At 43.2% G+C, this 17,085-nt stretch overlaps 1 protein-coding gene across 1 annotated transcript in view; it reads right to left on the bottom strand.

Annotated features, from left to right (window-relative positions):
* The window catches only part of LRMDA (leucine rich melanocyte differentiation associated), a 1,142,706-nt gene that overhangs the window by 643,499 nt on the left and 482,122 nt on the right, over nt 1-17,085 (bottom strand). The window lies entirely within an intron of this gene.

Below are 17,085 nucleotides of genomic sequence, written 5' to 3'. Positions count from 1 at the left end.
AATGATTCCCTCCCGTCTTGGTATCACACAGAATGAAAAAACAAACAAACAAACAAGACCAGAGATTCCCAGGAGAAGAAACAAGGTCTCCCGCTGGGGGAGGCAAACAGCCCACAGACTAGAAACCCACTCTGCTTATTTACAGCAAGTTATAGGCCTGGGAAAGCAGGTCCATAGCAACACGGCCGGGCACTGAAGCATGGTGGCACGCGCTGTAATCCATGAGATGCGCCTGGACAGTCTGGGGGACGTGGGTACCATCCGGAATGGTCATTTACACCCACCTATACCCCAGTCATTAATCCACTTAATGAGCAGTTTCCTACTACATTGTGTGAATTTGAGATAAAAAGAAGGGCGGGCGACCAGCTCACATCTCCAGCCAGGTCCCAGGAAAACCAGGAAGAGAGGTCCCCATCTTCTGGAAATTGGCTGGTTACAACCTAGGATTGAATGCTGTGTGTGTAGGCTTATGTTTGTCTTCCAAGCAGGAGACCAAAACATTCAGATAAGTGCTTCCCTCCTGGCATGGAAGCTGGTCTGCCTTTGTGATCACAACGGCCTTGCTTGCCGGATCTTTTCCCTGCCCTGCCCTTCCTTTAACACTGATAACAGCACAGGGAAAATCACTCTAGGGCTTTGCTGTTTCCTAGACAGCTCACTCTGCTGTGCCTATTGTTGATGCCTAATTTTAATAAAACCCTGCCCAGAATGCATCAGACACACAATAACAGAGATGAAACAGGAATCAAAGTTGGCGTCTACAAGTGTTCCCACAGATGTAGCACACTTACGCAAAGCATGGACTCTATTCCCAGACTACCAGAATGAGAATCCTAGTTCTACCACTTACTTGCTGTGTGACCTTGTCCAAGTTACTTAACCTCTCTGGGCCTGAGACTCCTAGTCTGCAAAGTGGTGTATATATATATAATATATAAATAAATAAAAATATATTTATATATTATAATATAAATATTATTAATATATAATATATGTTATATAATACAAATAAAAATAAATATATATAAGTAAATAAAATTATTAAGTTGAAAGAAATATATGTATATTGTTTCCAACTTAATAATTTTATGCAAAGTGACATTATTAATAGAACCTACCTCATAAGGTTGTTATAGAAGTTAAAGGGGTTAATGTATATATAAGCATTCAGAATGTTGCCTGACACAAAATAAGTGTTTGATGCTGTTTCTACTACCACCACCATCTTCTTCCTCCACAATTGGCAAAGTCATTTCTTTGGAAAGAAATTGCCCTTCCAAATTACTATAGTACATCAAAAATGGTATTATAGGGGACTATATGCAGTTTAAAAATTTAGACAGTTGTAAAAACAAGTTTTTTCAAGGTCAGATATACAAAATATTTTTAATATGATAAACTACCATATTCTAACCCCTCCTAGGCACTAACGCTCCCAAGCAACTGGGGCAATTAAATCGTAAAGACGTGATGTGTGTTATGGAGGAAGTACTCCAAGGCCTGATATAAAAATGTTCATTACCAGCCAGGCCCCTGCAAGATGACCAAATTAACCTCACTGCCAGGAGTATATTAAGGAAGAATAATAAATTATTCAAAACCTAATGCTGACAGAGCAAAAAAATATTTATGGAAAAATCATCAGATTATTGCATTTTAATCATGATCCTGTTGGATGGCTTAAGTGTTAAGCCCTCTCAAAGTACTTTGGCAGGAGATAAGCCAGTCCCAGAGTGACTTGCTATCTGTGGTGTGCCCACGAAAATGGACAGCATGACTTGAAGGGAAGAAAAGGTCAGCAGAAGAGGCTGGAGATCTGAAAAGCCAGAAATAAGCCGGGGCATGCCTAGGCATCCTTGCGAGAAAGTCATCCACTCCACTGGTCTGGCAGGTGGCCATTCGGACATGCGTGTGCCTTCTTTAAATCACCATTCTTTTGAAAGGCCCAGCAAAACCCCCAGCCCCTCCAGTTTAATTCACTGGCCCTTGAAAAAAAAGGAGAAAAAATCATGTAGAAAAGCAAAGCCCCACCGAGGCAGCCTCGCCAGCCCCAGCTCACTGTCTGCCCATGCTCCCCGGCGCGGCTCCCTGTCCCCACCCCACCCCTGTTCCCTGTCTCTAACTCTCTGCCATGTTCCCTTCCTCTTTCAGCACGGCTGAGCAAAGCTGACAGGCGGATTCCTTTGCTTTTCAGGGTATTAAAGCCACTTTCCCGCTCTGACAGCCTGTTCTACTATGCCACCTTATAGCTCCGGCTTCACACTCCTCTGGGCAGCCAGTCCTTCCTGACAGACCACTGTCACTTCCCATCATCCTCTCTGTAGATCCTGTTCTCTCCCCCTCAGCACGCATCCCGACTTTCCAACCAATGCAATTATTTTTTTTGACAAGCCATCCATCAGTTTTAACTTTAAAAGCACTTTCTGCTGATATCCATTGTTAAATCCTTTGCTTTTTTATGGGGCTTGCATGAGAGAATATGATATCAGACATTCAAACTACCAAACCATGTAAATTTACTTTGTTCTCAGCTATGTTTCCAATTTCACGTCCAATTTTTCGGTACATTATGCGTAGTTGTTGTGCTTAATATGATGTTGTCAAATCCCATTAAAGTTCACTGCATTGCACGGCTTTAAAAACAGGTTACAATTTGCATTCTATAAAGAAAGGAAGGAGTGCAGTCTGAAGTCAAGCTGAATCTTATTAAAATTATCTGTTCAATTGTTACATTTGTAGATGGAGTAATTTTGAGGCATTAGCTGAGACACATATGAAAATGTCAGGGTGCCAACTAACGACAATGAGAGCAAAAGGAATATCTCTGTGAAACTCAATAAAGCTCCTTTGCTGGTGACATAAATTTGATGATAATCCGAGGAAATGAATAAGGGACCATCCCGTTTGAATAGGAATTACCTTTTCTATTAAATCACTTTGGTGTGTTTCCACTTGGCCTACATCTTGGTCCTAGGCCACAGTGAGTCTCTGGAGGCTTATTCCAATACCAGGAGGTAGGGAGAAGCGCAAAGGAGGAGAATTTGTACAATAGAAGGTCATTCCTTTGAAGGACATCGTACTTAGAGGAGTCTTAAGACATCCTAAAAAAGAGTATTTAAAAATATTCCCTCCCCTTTTGGAACAAGCACAGAGAAAGGAGCAGTTCCAGGTACCCGTGTATATGGATAACTGCACTGATCTACCACCAAACCTCTGAGCACAGGAGACTCAAGTGGAAATGCAACATACCCTGCAAAGACAGGATACGCTTGGGGTGCTGCTGGGATGGATGGGGGATGTACAAGAAGGGCTGGAGACTGAGATTTATGAGGCTGGAACCAGTAACATCAAGTGGTTTCTGGGGGTTCTCCTCTCCCATGTAGTTCCCAGCTCAGCTGTATTTCTGACAGCACTGATTTCCCCACGTCTTGCCATTAACTCTAGTCTCTGATTTTAAAGGTATCCATCAACTGGCACTGAGCAGAATTATGCCATTAGGGGCATTATTAACTGAACCATTGACTTCATGGACTATAACAAGCTGAATTTTTGTTTCACACACAAAAACTATTCCCAGTGCAGACATCTACACCCCCTCCAAAGTTATTTTATTAAGGACACCATAATTTTAATTTTTCCAAAGCAGTCAGTATTTAGGTTAACCACGATGATAAAGAATAAAATTCAGTGACTATGGAAGATGTAATGAGGTGCTAAGGAAGTTGGTACTGAGACAGAAAGAAAAGGGCAGAGTGTCTTTTAGGTGAAGCTCAGATGACAATTTACTCTGTGACTTTGGCAAAGTCACCTAAGCTCTCCTGGCCTTTGTCTTTATATTGGCAAAATGAAGGTAAGTATGCCTTTTATTTATTATAAAAGTTGAATGAAATAATCCATGCATAGTACTCTGTGCATCCTGGCATACTGTTAGAGTTTAGTAAACACTGGGTATCACCACCCTTACCACCATTACCACTACCACCACCAATAACAGGTGAAGAACAGAATGCAGAAAATAACATGGAAAGAAGAGGGAAGAAAAAGTCCTACCAAAAGCTCTGGGCTGAAGATGAAAACAAGGATTTGAACTAGAAGCAGGGAGAGTAAATAGGTTTCAATTCTCACAATAAATCTGGTCTATTGATGGCTACCTTCACAACACTGTTGAGAAAGATTCTGAGTCTTCCTCCAAATTCTGGGAAAAGAGTCATTCAATCAATAACTTATGCCTACAGTGAGCAGTTCAGGGTGATATAAAATATATAAGTTGAAAACATAGCCATTAATGTTGGGACCCTTCATCAAAGGCCAAACATAAGACATGGATGGAAATCAGAGTAAGGAGTTCACAGTTCACCATATGAATGAAAAGGAGGTGGCAGAAGGCAACTTCCAAACCAACTGGTAAGAACCAAGCTCCCAACAAGGACACACACACCCTTCTCCTGGTCTCAGGTATACGATCAAGGTGTTTATGCCCACAGTCCACCAAGCAAGGTCATCTCAACCATAACGACCTATTAAGGAAGACAAACCTAGTCAGGCCCGTGTTGGGCCTGATAAGAAGGAAAGAAATCATTAAGGTGGCAACAATTGAAAGCTTCAGAGTAGGATTAACTCTCCCTTCTCAATGTGAAAGCTCTGCCAGAAAAGAAGGAACTGGTCCCCAAAAGTAGTTCATTTGATAAAATATGGGAGGCAAGAAGGCAGATGCCATGATTTTTCCCCATTGTTGCAAATTATGGCTTCCTAGGTAGAGAAGAGATAGATGTCAACTCTGAATAGACTTGGAAGAATTTTATATTTGGTTTTTCTTACTCACCTCAGTAGAAGGAACAGAAAAGAAAGAGGTAAGAAGTAAAAGAACAAGGTCAATGGAGAGACAAAGGGTGGAACAACTGGAGGATGAAGGAGTTTACTTCTAAGGTATATGAACAGGTCTGCATGACAGAACAGGAAACTGACCAATATTAAATTCCTAGTCTGCAAGGATCAGCAAGGAAGTATTATGTAAATACAGTTTGAAAAAAACTTTCTCACCACAAGAGTGCTTCAAAATTTTAACTTTTGGAAATAAAACACACTTCAGTTTTGTTTTAAACTAACTTTAGAGGAGCCTCACTCTTACCCCAGGAAGCCCCTCTAGGCTAGAAGCACATTGATACATGGGTTTGTGCCTGCCTACATAAAATACACACACGGTTTTTTTCCTACCTCATTTGGAGATCTTTGACAACTATTCAAAAATTTCTCCAGACTGCCTTCTACAGGAGTAGAGATTCAGCCCTACACACTCTGCCCAGGTGAAAATATTTCATAGCATAAATTCCCCTGTTAAAGGATAATAAGCATCATCCCTTCCTCCCCTGAATGGCAGGACAGCAGAGTAGACATAGAACCAGGTTTACAATTGGCACATCCTGATCAGTATTTGCTTATTCTTCATTCATCACACTGCCTGGCCTACAGGATCTCAGTCCCCTGACCAGAGATTAAACCCTGGGCCCTGGCAATGAGAGCACTGAGTCCTAATCCCTGAAACACCAGCGAATTTCCTCACCTGTATCTGTATTCATCTTTCTGCATGTCTCTGTCTTGTCTACCACCTGAGCAGATACTACTAGAGACACTTCTAGAGAGATACCCCTAAAGCTCATGTATTACACTACTTTATGACCCAGTCTTGAAAACATACCAGTCCCTATGAAGTGAGACCTCAACAAATTTGTCTACTTGAGGAACGTAGTATCAGCTGGTAATGACTGAACCTAAAAGAGTGCAAAAGAACCAGGACTCCAGCAACTTGGCATTTTTGTTTACTTACTGTTTTTTGTTGTAGGACCAAATCTCTTGTCCTATTAAAGATTTACATGTCCGTGGCAGAAATATCCCTGTTTAAATATCTAAAGAGTGACTCCATTTGTTTCGCCCTACATTATTCATTTGACTGGTTTTAAAGTTATTGGATGTGAGAGGCATTAGACAGACCACACACAACATGAGCTCCCCTCTCTCTAGGAAATTACTCTAGTGAAACAACTTGGTCCGCCCTCCCACCCTCACACCCGTCCCTGGAGGGTGAGATCATGCCAGCAACTGCTCCAAGCTGCACGCATAGACAGCAAGCGGCATTTCCTGGGAATTCAGCATGGTGTTTATTGAGCATCTCCTATGACTGCTATTGTAAACCCCAGGCTGAACTGTGTTTATTCTCCATTCTCCTTTTTTTTTTTTTTTTTTTTTTGATCTTCAAGAATGTGGTAGAAAACCTTAGTACCAGAAGGAAGGAGGGTCTAATTAAGATATGGTACAGTGCTAAGGATATGAGCACAGAGATCCTGAACGCTGCTTTGCTATGACCAGCTGTGTGACTATCTTAGCAATTTTCCTCTCTGTACTTTGAATTCCTCATCTGTAAAATGTATGGAGGAGGTTGGAATGGACAGATTACAAATTGACCCGGCATCAGACTGGGCAGGTGACTTTTGTCCTTTGTCTCTTCTGTACCTGCAAAGCCACGGGCGTCACCAAAGGCCGCAAATTATAAATGGTTACACTGTGAGTTCAATGTGTCATAAACAAAACAGTTCATGTGAGTAATCACAAATCTGGACATCTTGAAAGTGGTATGCAATATAGGTTTGCTTAAGGTAGTCTTTTCTAGCCTGAAGATGCTTTGAAGGTCTCTATGGAGTCAGTGATGAATGGAGACACCCTGCCCAAAAGGATGTATTTTCCACGCCCAGGGCCTGGGAATGTGGGGGTGGCCTGAGCAGGGGGAGACAGGTACCCCAAACACCACCCACAAGGAGACTCAAGCTTAAGTGTTCAGCTACAAGCAGAAGAAAACTAATGAACCAGACTAAGCTCAATGCAAGGGATTTGGTCAAGCTGATGGTGACTTTCAGGGTTAGGGAGAGAGAGCAACAAAGATAAGAGTAACAAGGAAGGCGGAAGGGGAGAGGGAGATATATTAATAACTCAGGGACAATGCATTTTTGAAAATTAACATATTAAACATCCTGCCCGCTCAGACATGGCAGAGAGGCATCACAAGGATTAGAGCAAACTGGAGCATTTCTCCAAATCCCCAGAGCCGCCTCTGGATCTCCTCCAGACCACAAATCCCAGGGAGTGAGGAAACGTATCCACTCACACACATACCACTGCAAGAGCTGCCATCTTTTCGCCATAGAAACAATTTTACAGAATGTGCTAAGGATTCCAGAAAGCTTTCTTGGAGAAGTGTTTCGTTGAGTTTTCATGAGATGAGTCTTTCCAAAGACTCCCTCACTGAGATTCCATGAATCTAAAAGCCCACTGTCACTCCCCTATACTGAAGGATTTCTGCATCTTACAAGAACAAGCGAGCTGAACCCTAAAGCACCAGGTGCTGAAGAGCTTCTGTACTGATGTTTGGACAGACACACACAGACTTCATCTTTAAGATGAAGTCATCAACACTGCTAAACAACTTCCCAAATAATGCAAAGAATCAGGATATGCAGACCAGTGAGGCAAATGAAATGAGCCTATACTGTCCTTCTGTTTCTCAGTAAATCAAAATTCAACTTTCCTTTTACCTTTGGAGCTTCCATGATGGGCCTCATATAAGACCATGCAGTAAAGGGTTAGGAGCAAGAACTCGGACCAGGATGCCCAGCCTGGCATCCTAGCTCTGTCCTTTATTAGCTCTATGACATCAATCAAGTTACTAAACCTCTCTCTGAACTTCAGTTCCTTTTCTCAAAACTGGACATCATAATGACACCTGCTTCCTAGGTCATTGTGAGGATTAAATGAGTTACGACATGTAAAACATGTGGAACCATGCCTGACATTCAGTAAGCCCTCAGAGAAAAACTATTTTCTCTTTTTACCCTGTAGGATAAACCCTCCACATCAATAATGTCACTGTCCTCATCGTCCTCCCGCAAATGCCAACTCTCTGAGGGAGGAACTGTCTTATCCATGTCTGTTCCCTTTATGCCCAGTGCCTGCACTGAAACATAACAGGTATCTGTTGATGTCTGTAAATTAAATGGGTGAGCAAAGACAAGAATGGGGCTGGTCCCTAGGAAGGCCCCCACAGTCATGCTCCCCTACACTGTGCTGTCACCCCCCCAAGATTAAAGCCCCTCTTCTCTGTCTGGCAGGATTCTAGCCAATGTTCACAACTCAGTTCAGGACATCTGCTCCACCAGGTGCTGGGCAGCATCATGTCACAGTAGTAAGGCAGCAGCTCGGCAACCAGACTCCCTGGATTCAGACCTGGCTCTTCCACTCACTGGGCCCTTATGAGCCTCCACATTTACCCACCACTAGTTGCCCAGGTGCCAGGCACAGCTCTGAGCACTTCAGTTCCACCACCTCAGTAAACCCTTTCAGAAACCTAGGAGGTACATACCATTATTCCCAGTCTACAGGCAAAGAAACTGAGGCTTACAGAGGCTTCTTTACCCACAGTCACTGTGCTCCAAGCTAACTCTTTCTGCCTTCTACTGTATTTGCTTCTAATGGATCCTTTTAAAGTAGATTTTCCCCCAATTGTATACCTTGTTGTGAGCTATGAGGGACTAAACATACCATTCCAGGGCCAGTATTTGACCTCAGATCCAGTTGCCTCCACAGCAGGGCTTTCTCTTAGTATCTGGCATGGGGCTAGTAGATATGTTACACTGGACAGTGATAACTGATATATGATTCCCTCCCTGGATTCCAGTTTCAACCTTGATCTGACTTCACTAACATCCCTGGATACAGGAAGCTAGCTCTCCATTTAGTAGGAGCATTTGGGATGTGAAGCTGAGTTCTAAGCCTGCTCAAGCAGCCAGCTGTAGGTCAGCGTGTAGCACAGACCATGGAAAGGACAGAGCTGTGTTCTCTACAGTCACCCACTCCCAGAATGGGATTCTGCCAAGAACTAGAGAACATGGCCAGGGCAGCGATGAAGCCAGAACCCCAGTGCTGCTCACATCCAGGCTGTCTGGTGTGCTGCTATATGGGAGAACTCTCAGAATGGGTTTCCAAAACACAGAACACTGGACCTGCCTCTGTCACTGGGAGACAGGGGAGAGGCCACACACACGCCATGTGGCGTTGGCATCCCCGCTGCTCCCCCACAATCCTTACATACTCCAAGTTACCTGGAAGAGACATTTTCTACATATGGCCCACAGAGCAGGCATCCTGTCCTGCTCCTAGTCCTTGGATGAGGAGATCGTAGCTCCTACCACCACTTCTACATAGCAAACTGTTGCTGGGTTTATGTAAATACCATGGAAACCAGAGCTGTAACACAGAAAGACTCACAAAGAAGCAACTTAACAGAAGGTCAACAAGCCCCCAGACAAAAAGTGTATATAGAGCTCCATCTTCAAAATACAGCCAACTCTCTATTTTTCTTCCTAACTCTAGGCTAAAAAGGCTAATGAGATTCACAGACAACATATTAAATGATGGAATTCTCTACATAGCTCCATTTCTTTCTATAAATAATTTTAAAACTATTACCCAATAATGTATTGTAATAAAAAAGCTGACAAGGTCTTGCTCAACAAGTAATCACCAGCATGTTTTTGCACCTGGAGATGGAGAACTTTCTTATTATGTGCCCCTGGTGATTTTTAGGTGTTTCCATAAAGCTGTTGCCATTATTTATAAGCCACAGGTTACTTCCCTTTGCTGCTCAAATTAATGAAAACTTATTTTAAAGACTCAGAAAAGCAGAGCAGACTAGGAGATGTGTGCCAAGCAGCCCCAGAGGGATGGAGTGGATTTTAAGTCATTTTCAGTCTTCCTTAAGGAGACCTGGGTTCAATCCCTGGGTTGGGAAGATCCCTTGGAGAAGAGAACGGCTACCCAATCCGGTATTCTGGTCTGAAGAACTCCATGGACTGATCCATGGGGTCACAAAGAATCAGACACAACTGAGCAACTTTCACTTTCTTTTAAGGCAGCTCTGATTCCATCCACAGGACACAAGACAGCATCTTTGGAGATGGTGACCTTCTGGAGATGAGGCATGGGGAGGCAGTGACTGCTTCCAGGTGGGGGCCATCTCCACCTCTGCTGCCTCAGCCTTGCCAGCCCAGAGCTCCAGGGCTGGCCTCGCCAACAAGAGCCACATGGGCTGGACAATCTCTGCTGCCAATGCCTGAAATCCCTCCCCACATCCACAGCCTAACCTTCTTGGTGCTTTGTATTTGCAGAATTAGCATCTCACAGGAACAACTTGTGGGCAGAGGTGGTGAAGACACACGCATACACATACATGCATACCCAAGGCCTGGAGCTCCCTGCATCCATTCCCCCAGAGCTGAATGCTAAGATGCAGGAAAAAAAGGACTATGAGAGCCGCCAAGCCCCTCCAATTCCTCTACAGATCTGTGTGCCCCTGGACAGGATTAATACCAATGGCACCAGTAAGGTCCACTCCGGTGCCTATAAAAACTCTACCTACTTCCAGACCTACTTCAAATACTGCATCCTCCAAGAAGCCTTTTCTGTTATCATCACAAGGTGGAATGTCTCCCTCACTATGTCCATAGTGAGTGTGGCCACCTCCACAACACCTACTTGATGACCTGGTATCCTAGCTATCTGCATTCTTCTCTTATTCCCTGCAGGACTACAGGGATAGACAACCTCTTGAAGAGATCATCACTACTCACCTCCATAATCCACTCATCTCCTCAGCCTCTGCCACCTGAATTCAGGTCAGGCAGGGTAATTGGCTCTAAAAAGGACACCAAACTTGGAAACGCAAACACAGAGTCATGACGAGCTGATACTGCAAGCTGTGTTCTTGGGCGAGTCACTTAATCTCTGAACTTCAAGTTCTCTCAACTGTTAAAAAAAGTGACACATAAGAATTACTAAGGTCCATGTCAGCCTTAAATTTCTCTGGCTTTATAAAAAAAAGCAATGATAGTTGTAACCAGGATGACATACTAACTTAATCCAGCGAGATGAAAAAAAAACACATTTTTTTTAAAATGGTCTAATAAATATTTATTGGTGGAGAGGGGTATTTTTTTCTTTTGCCATTAAATCTCACCATATAGCCTTTGCCCTCTTCATGGGGCCACAGCCACTAGAGGTTCTATTGCCCTGTGTTTCCAAAATAACACCTGTTTACTGATACATTTGAATGACTTATTGTTCTTCACTTGTTGCTCAGTCGTGTCCAACTCTTTGCGACACCATGAACTGCAGTATGCCAGGCTTCCCTGTCCTTCACTATCTCCCAGAGTTTGCTCAGACTCATGTCCATTGAGTCAATGATGCCACCAAACCATCTCATCCTCATTTAAAATAATTACTTAACAGACTTTTTGTCCACTGAGAAAGTTGTTTGTAACTCAGACACCAAATACTCTTAAGTCAACCCAGTTTACAAAGAAAGAGCAATTGTAAAGAAGGACACAAGAGATGTTAGCTAACTATGAAATCTGTACTTTAGCTGACATCTTGACAAAGATACATCACTCATAATTTTGGATCCATACAAAGAAACTATGGCTAGATCCCCCCCCACATCTGTGGTTTTGCTTTATGCCACTTCAGTTACCTGAGGTCAACCGTGGTCCAAAAACCCCTAAAAGTGCAAAAATAAACAATTCTGAAGTTTTTAGTTGCATGAAATTCTGAGTAGCACGATGAAATCTCACCCCTTTCCTGCTGGAAGGTGAGTCCTTCCTACCTGTCACTTATTGACAGGTAACTGCAGTTACTAGTTACAGGTAACTAGTAGCTACAGTTACTTAGTACCTCCCTTAGTTTTCAGATCATCTGTCACAGTATCACAGCACCTGTTTTGGGTAATCCTTATCTTACTTAATAATGGTCCCAAGCACAAGACTAGTGATACTGGTAATTCTAATATCCTCTTACTCTATCTAGTTTATAAATTAAAATTTACCATAGGTGTGTATGTATCAGAAGAAACATAGCATATATAGGGTTCAGTACAATCATGGTTTTGGCAAACTCTGTCCGTCTAGGAACATATCCCCCACAGATTACTGAGGGGGGGGGGGTGTACTAATATAACAGATCTTCTATCTCACCAGAAAATGGGGCTCAGATATTTGGAGAAAACATTCGCATCGAATTATGCTTCTCAACTTTGGAGAGAGAACTAAAAATATCTGTTAAAGTATGTCCCTGCTCACCAAAATCCTAATTTTCTGCATTTACATGGCAGTAGACGTACATCCTTAGGAAGCAAATCTTACGACAGAAAAGGTTGCACCTCTCTTTTCCCAGCACATGGGATTAATGAAGTCATAAGTTCATTTTTAAACTTGGAGTAAAACACAACACACTGCCAGGAGAAGTGAAACACCCATGATTATAAATGCGCCATTTCAACAGCTGGAAGCTAAGGAGCAACCAAATAACAGTGGAGAAAATAACCGCCAGCTGCAATTTTCTCTCTTTTTTTGATCCTTTTACAAGTATGTGTTGCCTGTGTTTTGACTATTTTTTGAAAAGGAGGAAAAAAAAAAACATCGGGCAGTCTTCTCACTGAGGTTGCTTTTTGCAGACACCTTTTTTCAGATGATATTACTTCACTTACAAACCTTCCCTTTTCTGTCATCATTTCTGAAGAAACACAGGAAGGCAGGAAGGAGCTTCCCTGGCACCACTGACCATGGAAATGCACAAGTAGGGGCAATGCAGCCAAAGGCAGAGCGTCCACATATGCACGGAGGGCCAAGCCCTTTGAAGGATAAGTTCATAAGGTATTTGAGAGGGAAGACCACAAATCCAAGCTTGCTTACTGACCTAAACCGACAAAAACTCAGACATAACTCTCTGGGCTCCATGACTCCTCCCCATGCCCCTACTCTTCCCTGGGGACTTTGTGACATGAGCTGCTGGGGCACCCAGATAGGCTGTCCTGAACTGTGCCTTCGGGACTTCTGGGGCTTGGAGGACGAACTCAGAGGTTTCCTTCCTTTTAATGCTGAAACCCCACAGCAGCATGAGAAGAGGTGAGACAGCTTAGCTCAGCCTCAGAGAAACAGAATCAACAGGCTCCCTGAAGTCAGGCAGGGCTGACTTTTGCATCAGGCACAGAGAGCACACTGCCGATAGTCCATGAGACTTTAGGTGACTGCAGAACATGCTTACATTTCTTTTAGGAGCAGAAGGAAAAAAAGAGAAATTAACTTTAGGCCCAAATAAAAGGTTTTAATGTATATTAGTAGATCTGTCTTTACATCATTTATTTTGATTACTCTATGCAGGAAGGGGTCTACAAAGTGGGCCAAAGAGCCTGGAACCCATAAAAGTCAAGAGGAGTCCCTGATTCCAGATCATTCCTGCCCCCAGGCCTTTGCATGTGCTATCTGGAATACTCTGCTTCTAACTTCCCTTTATTCCGTGTATGAATAGACTCAACTTGGCATCTACCCCTTCCCTGGTATTTCCCTGGTTACTCTGATTAGTGACACTTTCTCTCCCTCAGTTTGAAATCCCTAGCAACTAGAGGTCACACCATAGCCTCACATTCCCAAAGTTTCTATTTCTCATGTATTATGATTCCTGCTTCTTCATCCCTAAAGACAATAATACCCCCTCACTGCTAAGATGACTGGAAGCCTCACCACTGCCTTCAAAACAGTCTGTGTGTCAGCCTCACATTCAAACCTATAATCAGATCCCCAAGTAACTTTCCTTATATTCCTCACCCTATCCAATGATCTCTGAACCACAGCCATACCAGACGCTCACCAAGTAGACCTCATATTCCTCCCACCCCCAGGACTCTGAAAAAACTGTTTTCTCAGCCTGGGATGCCTTCCCTTTATCAGAGTTCCCTAACAAAAACCCTAACAATCCTTAAAAGCCTAGTTCAGATGTAACCTTTTCCAAGAATCTTCCCAAATGTTTCTGTTGAACCATATATCCCTCCTACTCTACACCCCAGCACTGTGCGTATCTTCTGCCAGGTTCATCAGAATATGACTTCTAACAAAGGAATTTGTAGACCATGCAAGACTCTTGAGTCCAAGTGCTCCCAGAAGCAAGTGCTGAGACAAAGATTCAAGTCACAATATTTGAGGGGAGGTGACCCCAGGAGTGGGGGAAGAGGGAAGTGAGACTGGGAAGGGAAAGAAGTGAATACTGGTGCATGGTGCTTTATCGAGCAAGTGAGCTGGAGCTCACTGCAGCCAGGGACATTCTGAGACAGAAAAGAATGTGCCACAGAGTTTTCCCAGTTGAGGAAGACAGGGAGTCTATCTCCCGACTCCTGTCAATCACTGGCGAAGGTGAGGCTGCTACTGAGGGACATTCATTCTCTGGCAAGCCCGGCCTACCCTCCCACAGGCAATGGCGCTCCAGTGATCAGAGTAGCTCTTAGACAAACAGTTGCAGGTGCTTGTGGCTGGTCACTGGGTGGTGTGCATGGAAACTCTAAGACTTTAGGGGACAGGGGAGACCGACAGCATCTGCTACAGACAGCGTGGACTTCTACAGCCTCAGTCACCCAGCAGGATCCTGTGCATGCAGCAGGCATGCAAGACGCTCTCACGCAAAGGAAATCATGTTCAAGTTCCTTGAAAGCAGGGGCCACATGTGATTTTCTCAGGGCCTAGCTTCAGTATAGGGACTCAAATTATGTGTGCTGGTTGAGGAACAGTGAGTGATTTAGCTCAGAGTCCTGCCCCCAAATAAGACAATGCTAAATAAACTGAATTCCCATTTTATTGGCTACTATTTCACAAATGTTATCTAATTCATTTAAGCATTACACACCAACCCTGTTCCTATGAGTTTCAACCATGAGGACAGTAATGACAGTGTAAGGAATTAAATAGCTTCTCAAGAAAATGCATCTATATCCAGAAAAACAATCCAGGAACACAACAGGATTCTGGGAAATTCCCCGAATTTGCAGCTTTCACACAGCCTCTGGCACCTCAATCTCCCAGGTGAAAGAAAGAAAGTGAAGTTGCTCAGTCACGTCCGACCCTTTGCGACCCCATGGGCTGTAGCCTATCAGGCTCCTCCGTCCATGGGATTTTCCAGGTAAGAATATTGGAGTGCGTTGCCATTTCCTCCTCCAGGAGATCTTCCCAACCCAGGGACTGGACCTGGGTCTCCCGCGTTGTAGGCAGACACTTCACCAACTGAGCCACCAGGAAAGTCCACCATGGAAGCCTCCCAGGTGGTACTGGCTAGTACCCAGGAACTGGGATGGAGAACATCCCCCATCCCACCCCTCCAGAAGGACCCCCCCATCCCAGCCCTCCAGCTTCCTTGTGCTCATACCATGTCACAATGGGTGCAGAAAGAAATGGCCTCAGGCCCAGCCAACGTCAGACATAGCCAAAGCCTTAAAGAAAAATAATGTAAGCTCAGGCAATAGCATCAGGCAAGGGAGGGACAAGCCAGCTTGTCTTGCCAATTTCAGAGCAGAACAGATGTTTCTGCATCTCCAAGGTATCCACCCTCCTAGGACACCAGACATAGGTCACCCATCAGTCATTCATCTTTATGATGAGTTGCAGTGGCCAGCACACAGTCAAGATTAATGTACATCCTTTCCAAGAAATGCTGTTTAATGGCAAGGATATGCTGAGGGTGATTGTTCATGCCAGATCATTCCAGCTGACACAATCAACCAAGTTTCAACACTAAACTAGAAAAAGAAAATCCTGCATGCTGTCTTATTCCAAGCAAGAGACAGAGTAACCCATAGACAGTGTATGAGTTGTACTTCATCTGGCTTAGTTTGATGAGACCTGGCCACCTTGAGACCTGTCAGGAGACCAGGGGTTTATAGGCTTGATGCAGCTATGACACCTGGCAAGCACTGTGGCTGGAAGATCACAGGAAATAGCACTCAGGAAACCTGGCTTCTACTCACAGCTCTGCTCCTTAAGATGACAACATCTTAAGCCAATCACTTCTTCCTGGGCCTCAGTTTCCCTTTCTAGAAAATGGACAACCTCCAAGTTTCTCCTTGCAGCTTTAACCCAATATAAAGGTCTCAGAATCCTCATGTTACAGTGTATGATACTAACTTTCATTCCCAGGGTGATAGCACATAAACCATCCAAAATGTTAACATCCTCACTAACACATTTTCATCTGGACCAGGGAAACTGGCCTACGTCTATTTGGTCCCCAGACATCTTTCGAATGAAATTGTTACCATGGAAAATTACTTTATGGTTTAATTAGACAAAGAAGTCAGCAAAGGAGAAAAATAGAATTTGAACACAGATCTTTAACATGAAAATTATTTTATTCCACTTGTCTCTAAGAGCCACAGAGGAATTACTTTGACCACCAGAGGGCTTTCCACACTGACAAAATGTATTAATAAAGACATAGGTGGTAAAATTTAAAAATAAAAAGTTCCAAGTTACATAGTCTAGAGCCATAAGGGCCTGGGGGCTGAAGTGAAATAACAGAGAAAAAAACAAAACAAAACTGAGTTTCTCCTATGATATACTTCCTTATATTATACAGTGAGGAAAAATTCCAATCTCTCCAAGTTCCAGAAAACCATCAGATGAATTTGATGCATAGAATCAAAAGGAAATCACAATTAGCTATCAGAGGTTACAGCATCTTATTACTAAAATATCATTCCCCAAATGTTGAGCTAGTTTCTTGTATCCTTTTGTTTATTTGGTCAAAATTTTGAAGTACTCACAAATATAATGTGTTTTTAATACTTGGCATGGGGATAGTCAATACTGTTGAACATTCACCACATGACAGCTTGGTAAATGTGCATATTATTAACTTTGTGTATGTTAACTTGCTCGATTCTCGAAAACGTCTACAGGATAGACTCCATTATTATACCTGTTTCACATATAAAGAAACTAAGCAGGTTAGAAGAGGTTAGAGGATTTGTCCAAGGTCAAGCAGCTAGCAATTGTCAAAAAAAAGCTCAGGAATAACACTATCCATCCAACAACAAGCAAACTTCCACTGACTACAGACAAGAGTTCTATAAAAAGAGCCACTGTGGACCCTAACCTATAGAAATGCAACAACAACAAAAAAATCATTGAAAGGACACTGTACCATGGGCTGGTATTTCTATCTGCA

Source organism: Muntiacus reevesi, chromosome 2 (genome assembly GCF_963930625.1).
Source record: "Muntiacus reevesi chromosome 2, mMunRee1.1, whole genome shotgun sequence".
Taxonomy (NCBI): Eukaryota; Metazoa; Chordata; class Mammalia; order Artiodactyla; family Cervidae; genus Muntiacus; species Muntiacus reevesi.
This window is presented reverse-complemented; position numbering and strand designations above follow the sequence as displayed.